This window comes from Podarcis raffonei, chromosome 2, assembly GCF_027172205.1.
Source record: "Podarcis raffonei isolate rPodRaf1 chromosome 2, rPodRaf1.pri, whole genome shotgun sequence".
Lineage (NCBI taxonomy): Eukaryota > Metazoa > Chordata > Lepidosauria > Squamata > Lacertidae > Podarcis > Podarcis raffonei.
The window spans coordinates 85327522-85333969 of NC_070603.1; positions in this window are offsets into that span (position 1 = coordinate 85327522).

A 6448-nucleotide genomic window follows, 5' to 3' on the forward strand; every position below is an offset into this window, starting at 1 on the left:
CTCTCTCCCCCCCCTGGCCAACCAATCCCTAGCATCGTGTATATACAGTACACACCTTTAGATCTTGCTTGCTATGGACTGAAAAGTTGAAGGTGCTATGAAAGAGGCATTGTTGCCAACAGCATGTACAATCAGCCCACATTTGGTAAGCCAGCTTTGTACTTTTGTGTCGCACGCTAAAAGCCTGTAAAAGCTGCTTGACCAAATGTGGCAGCGGGATAAAAGAAAGGTGTCTATGCGTCCTCACCGCTGTTCATGGTAACTGTTTCGTATCACTTTCAGCCCTCTTCCCCCAACCCTTTCTGCGCCAGGTTGTAGGACAGTTAAACTATGGTTGAACTTGTACAAGATGTAGCGATGGGTGCCAACTCGGATGGCATTAAAAGATTAGACAAATTCATAGAGGGTATATAAAGCCATCAGTGCCACTGTCGAAAGCAGTATGCCTCTGGGTACCAGTTGCTGGGTAGGAATCATAGGCATCTGGTTGGCTGCTGGGAGAAGATGTTGGACTCATCGGTCCTTTCGACTAATCCGACACACTGCTTACGCCCTCTTAACTACAAGGGTGCGATTGCTCCCCAATTCTGAAAAACAATTGCCCAAACCCAAATCTGGGAGTTGCTATATGAAATATTATTTAAATCATGTAGTAAGCTGTTATTCTTGAGTCATTTGCCATGCACCTGTAGCAGTTTTCTCCATGCCAGGAATAAATGAAGGGTATTGTATTGGTGTAGTCAAGGACAGCCTAACTGCATGGTGAACAGTGTATGAGATATATGAGATATGAGATAATGGCCATCATATGAGATAATGGCCACCATAGCAGAATAATGTCATTTGGCTTCCACCTGGATGCTGTAGCAAATAGGCCTTACCTGTGTATCTTTGAGATAGGTTTTCATGCCCTGCTGGATCTATGTACATTCAATGGCAAGCCTAGGTGTGGAATGGACCAAAATGTGATGGTTAAAAGGAATTACTACAGGAGCCCAGGAACTGTCTCCTGAGGAGGTGATATGTTTGCTCCATGAAACATGTGATTTTCGCTATTCTGAATCCTTCTATAGCCAAGAACTGGGTATAATAGGCCTGGAGAGCTCTAATTGTCCTTCAGAACCTCTCTAAATCTAAATCTCATTTCAGTCTCCCCAAAGCAAAAGGAAAGTCTTGGTGGCTCCCCTAGCAGTGCAGATTCTCGTGCCCAGGCCTATGGAAGCAGAGGGAGCAAGGAGTGTGCCTGCACTGCCTCAGAGCAGGTTCACGGGGGAGTGACACAGAAGTAAAGAAAAACTGTACTGTGGAAATTATTGGGTTGCCGTGGCATCATTGATGTATGCAATAAAAATGGAAATATTAAAAAGGAACCACATGAAATTGGCAGGGGAAGAGAAAATGTGTTCTCTGACAGCCTGGCAGAGTTTCCCATTTACTCTGCATCCAGTGTCCTCCCAGCGCTAGTTTCGGAAGCAGTGCACACATAACATGAACCACAATCCACATCTGTCTGGTAGTTTCTTGAGAAATACTATGTTTGGATGTGTATCCCCCTAAACCAGCTTCAATCCAATTTGGAAATGTAAGCCCATGGATACTTTATTGCCCCTTTTCTACTTGATGAAGTGGGCAAACAGTGGAGGATTTTGATGTGCAAATGCAATTCGACATGCCGTGTTCGAGGAGGGGCATGGAACAACCTCGCTGTGTTTTAAGCTGGTAACGTGTAAGCGGCCTAAGAATCACATTATGGGGCCACAAGCAGATGCATGAATAAATTCATATGGAGGTGGATTGTTTTTTTCCTGTGAACCAACATTTCTAGATGAGATACAACCAACCCAAGACAACACATGACCAGCCCAAGCCACCACCACTGCAGAAAACATGGTGGGATACATAGACACCATCCAAATAGAGTAGTAAAGGTAAAGGGACCCCTGACCATTAGGTCCAGTTGTGGCCGACTCTGGGGTTGCGGCACTCATCTTGCTTTATTGGCCGAGGGAGCTGGCGTACAGCTTCCGGGTCATGTGGCCAGCATGACTAAGCCGCTTCTGGCGAACCAGAGCAGCGCACGGAAATGCCATTTACCTTCCCGCCGGAGTGGTACCTATTTATCTACTTGCACTTTGACGTGCTTTCGAACTGCTAGGTTGGCAGGAGCAGGGACCGAGCAACGGAAGCTCACCCCGTCGCGGGGATTCAAACCGCCGACCTTCTGATCGGCAAGTCCTAGGCTCTGTGGTTTAACTCACAGCGCCACCCGTGTCCCTCCAAACAGAGTACTGCTTCGCAAAAACAAGGGCAGAAGCTTGGTGGTCAAGCTAGGCCCTCCCGTGCTGCTCATGGCAGGAGCACCCCATGCGTGAAGTGGCTCATAACAGTCGCAGGAAACAAAGACACACAGTCGAGATGGGTGGGTGCTGCTGTCCCTTCTGCTTTCTGACTTCAAAGGGGGTGGGCGATTAAATCGGGGCATCTCTGTAGAATGGGAATGGCCCGGTTTCAAGGGACACCGTCTTTTTACATACTGACCTAGCTGGAGAGAAAATGTATACATCTAAGTCTGAAACCTGAAGTGTTCTGCGAGGGAAAACGAATATGTTTTAGCCTTAAAGGGATCACAGACTGCAATTATATAATTCTTGTCAACTGATGTTAAAGATAGGCTGGAAAGAATGTATGCTGAGGCCCCGTAATAAAATGAGCTCCTTTACTCCTTTCAAATGTTTGTAAGCCTTGGAGGTTATCCAAAGGTCAAATACAGGAAAAGTCTTGGTGAACAGAAAACATAATCAAGAGCTTGCTTTTTTCTTTCTTTCTTTTTTTAAATACTGGCCCTTTCTGTAATAAAATAAAATCATTTGTTAAAAAAAGAGGGGGTTGGACTGGCTGTGTCTGCTTAGATCTAAGGCCAGAGGGGCTGAGTTTTAATCAAATGCTGCTGTTCCGCCTTCCTCCCTTGCCCCCCAACCGTGCCTGCCAGTTAACATAGACAGAGCCCACTCTGGCCACATCAGGGGGTGGGATATCAGGGGAAGAATGACTTCAGTCGCAGCTGGGCACATGGTTCTATAAAGATGAGTGCAAGGTTCTCCCTCACCTGGGCTTCTCTGAAAGAACAGAGCCAGGGGCTCCATAAGTATGGAAAGACGCAGATTTTCCTAAGTCAGTAATGGAGCTAGTAAGAATGCTTTGGGGTCTGTCCCACCAACCTCAGCCCTTAGCCAGCCCCGACCTACAACTAATCTGGTGGGTAGCACTGCCTGCCAGTTGTCTCTTTAATCTCTTTACCAGGAAGGATTGGGATAAAACCAGAATTGGTTGGCTCTGCCTGTCATGGGCTCTAGCGCCACCTAATGTTGGGCTCCCTGACTTTCACCCTACCAGCCCTACCAGTCTCAATGGGTGCCAGCCACCACTGGGTCTGTAGGCTTGTTTATAGGTAGGAGAGACTTTAGTTGTTGGAGGTGGACTCAATCTGTGAAAACTGTCGATATGGATAGCAGAGAATGCCCAGGCATCAGCTATCCTTTTTTTGGCTCATTTCCTCATAGCTTCCATTACTGAACCCTATGTTCCTCTGCACCCGCTACAAATGATGAACTGGCTGCCATATGCACTGGTCTCATTTACCCCAAAAAGAAGCAGAAAAGTCAAAGAGCCCTCTAATTATCCAGAGGCTCTTACACAAAATTTACTCATGGCAAGTCTTTGACTAACGTCTTAATCCTGTAAACCAACCTTTGGAAACCTGGTACCCTCCAGATATTTTGGACTACAACTCACAGCAGCCTGGCTAGGGTTGATGGGAACTATATTCCAAAGCATCAAGAGGGTGCCAAGTTGAAGAAGGCTGCTGTAAAGTAGCCAACAAATGAAGTCAATTATGAAATTGTCCTGTTTAGGAAAGCTCATCTTATAAGCAAGCCCTGTACTCCTTTTCTATTCAAAATAAGAAGTCCCAAATTGCTTTACCAAGTACATTGTTAGAATTGATCTCAGCAATGAAATATAGAGGCATGCCTTGGGTAGAACAGGGCAGCTGTTTCATATCTGCCCCAAACAGAAATCTTGGGACAGTCCTACCTTTGCCATTTGCATAACACATTCTCAGTGTTCACACATTAAGGGATACCCACTGGGTATTTGTACAACACACCATAACATATTAATAATCTCTCAGAGTCATTAAGGCACCAGGCATTACCTCTCACTAGGCAAGGGTGTTAATCCAGCACCGAATGAAAGGGAAGTGCAGTACATTATCACTTTACTAAAAAAATGAGATTTTCCGTTGATGTTTCCCATCTGGCTTTCTTTAACAGGGGAAGCCTGGCCTGAAGGGCTAAATTTGGTGGGAATCCATGAAAGAGACCTCTACTGGAGATGCTAGTGAGGTTGGAACTTTATTCCATTATCTGAAGCTCAAGGGAAGAGGAGGGAGAGTGAGGAATGCTCCAAGCCCACCATCTCTACATAGGCAACTTGCCTTAGGTCATTGCCTAAGGAAATCTGTAATTAATGTTCTTTGAGGCCATTTCTATGCAGCTGCAAACTGAAACAAAAAAGAATGTATATGATCAATGCTGTTTCGCACCACCCCAATCTCATATTCCAGGGGGTTCCAGGCACTCAACCAGGGTTCGGCTTCCATGCAATGAGGGACAGCAGAAATGGTGGTGTCTTTATGATATATGGTTTATTTACACATATACACAACCTGAGCTTATGATGGAGGCACTTACAGCATTAACACCTCACAAAGGTCTTGGTTCTCCCAGAGCCACAGCCTTGTTTCTTGCTTCTACCTCTCTCACACCAACTCTGCCTTTGTCTTTCTAACTATCAGTGAGTTGAAGGAGAGAGGCCCACCCATTTTCCATCAGGCACACAGTCTCTTCCTTTGTTACCATAATGGCCCATACTTAGAGGGCCATCACCTCACCAGGAAGCTAGCCTGGCTGTTCCAGGAATTGAATTCATGGTGGACCCAGGAATTAGAAGGGGCCCAGACATATAGCCTATCACCACTGCAAACTCATATCAATATATTAGATCAGTGCATGAGGTTAACTTTCTTGGGGCCAAGGGCAGCACTGGCCCATGATCAACGCCCTGGGGCATACTTGCAAAAGCAGGTGGGGTGAGAATTACAGTTTTTGAAAAGCCTTATTCTTCACTATTTTAACTTTTTTTATTTTAAAAAAATCATTCAATATTCATTGTTAAATTCAGGTCCTCTCCTTCTCTGTCTATCTCTTAGAAGGACAGACTTTGAGAAGGTGTCAATTTGCAAAAACCTTTTGGCCTCACAGCAATGGACCTGCAAGAGTAGTCAGTAAAATGTATTTGTTAAATTTAAAAAACGGACTAATGGTGGTAAGGTCTTCCAGTGCCAACTAAATCACCTCTTAACATCACAGAGGGGGACTAGCTTTTCTTTTAATTTAAAAAAATGTTTGATTTAATTAAAATATATTTTACCATAATGGCATCACAGCAGGTGACCCATAGGAGAAGTCTTTTTTTAAAAAAAAACACCACTATATTTTTTCTAAGTTAAAAAATGACAAATTAGGGTGGGGGTGCCTAAGGGGGGGATGTGGGCTATGGCTTAGCCACCCCTGAATTAGATCAATAAGTTGGATGGTGGCTACAGCACAAGTGGTACAAGTCTCATACCGAAGCTGATCAAACACAGGTTAGAGTGCACAGCCGTGCCTACAGTGTAGCAGTGACAGCAGTGAAGAAAGTTTACTTCTCTGGCATCATTGTATCCTCAGGCAGCTGCCCAGCAGGGCTACTCTGAGTGCTTACAGGACCAGTGCAGGTCAGGATTATCAGAACACAGAGACAGGTTTGCAAGGCACACATCGTACACCCCCACAACTCATTTTATCCTCATAACAACCTTCAGATGGGCTCTGAACCTGGGTCTCCTTACTCCTACTCCAACAATAACCACTAACCTTATTTTTATTATTGTAAGTTGTTTTAAACTGTTTTTATTGTTGTGTTTTATTGTTGCAACATGCCCTGGGACCTGGTTATACACTCATGGACTCCATTCACAAGACCCTTTCAGCATGTCAAGATGTAAGATGAATCCATCCAGTTTCAGGTTTTAATGCAGGTGAAACACTCCTTCAAAAGTGTCCCTATGAGCTCAGTTTGTGTGTGACTATGTACACAGTACTGACTGGGGATTTCAGGCAAGACCCTGAGGTCTCTGCCCACTGAGTGTCATTTGATATCCTCATCACAGTTTTCCTACAAGAGGACGATCTTTGTAAAGGAAAATGTGTGCTGCAGACTTGATAACAAATCACAACAGCTTTTTTCAGACCGCCACACCTACAGGTACGTCACTTGATTTCTCTACAAAATTATTGTACCCTTGATGACTGGCAGCTGAATGTGTGGACAGGCTACACTGAAAGGA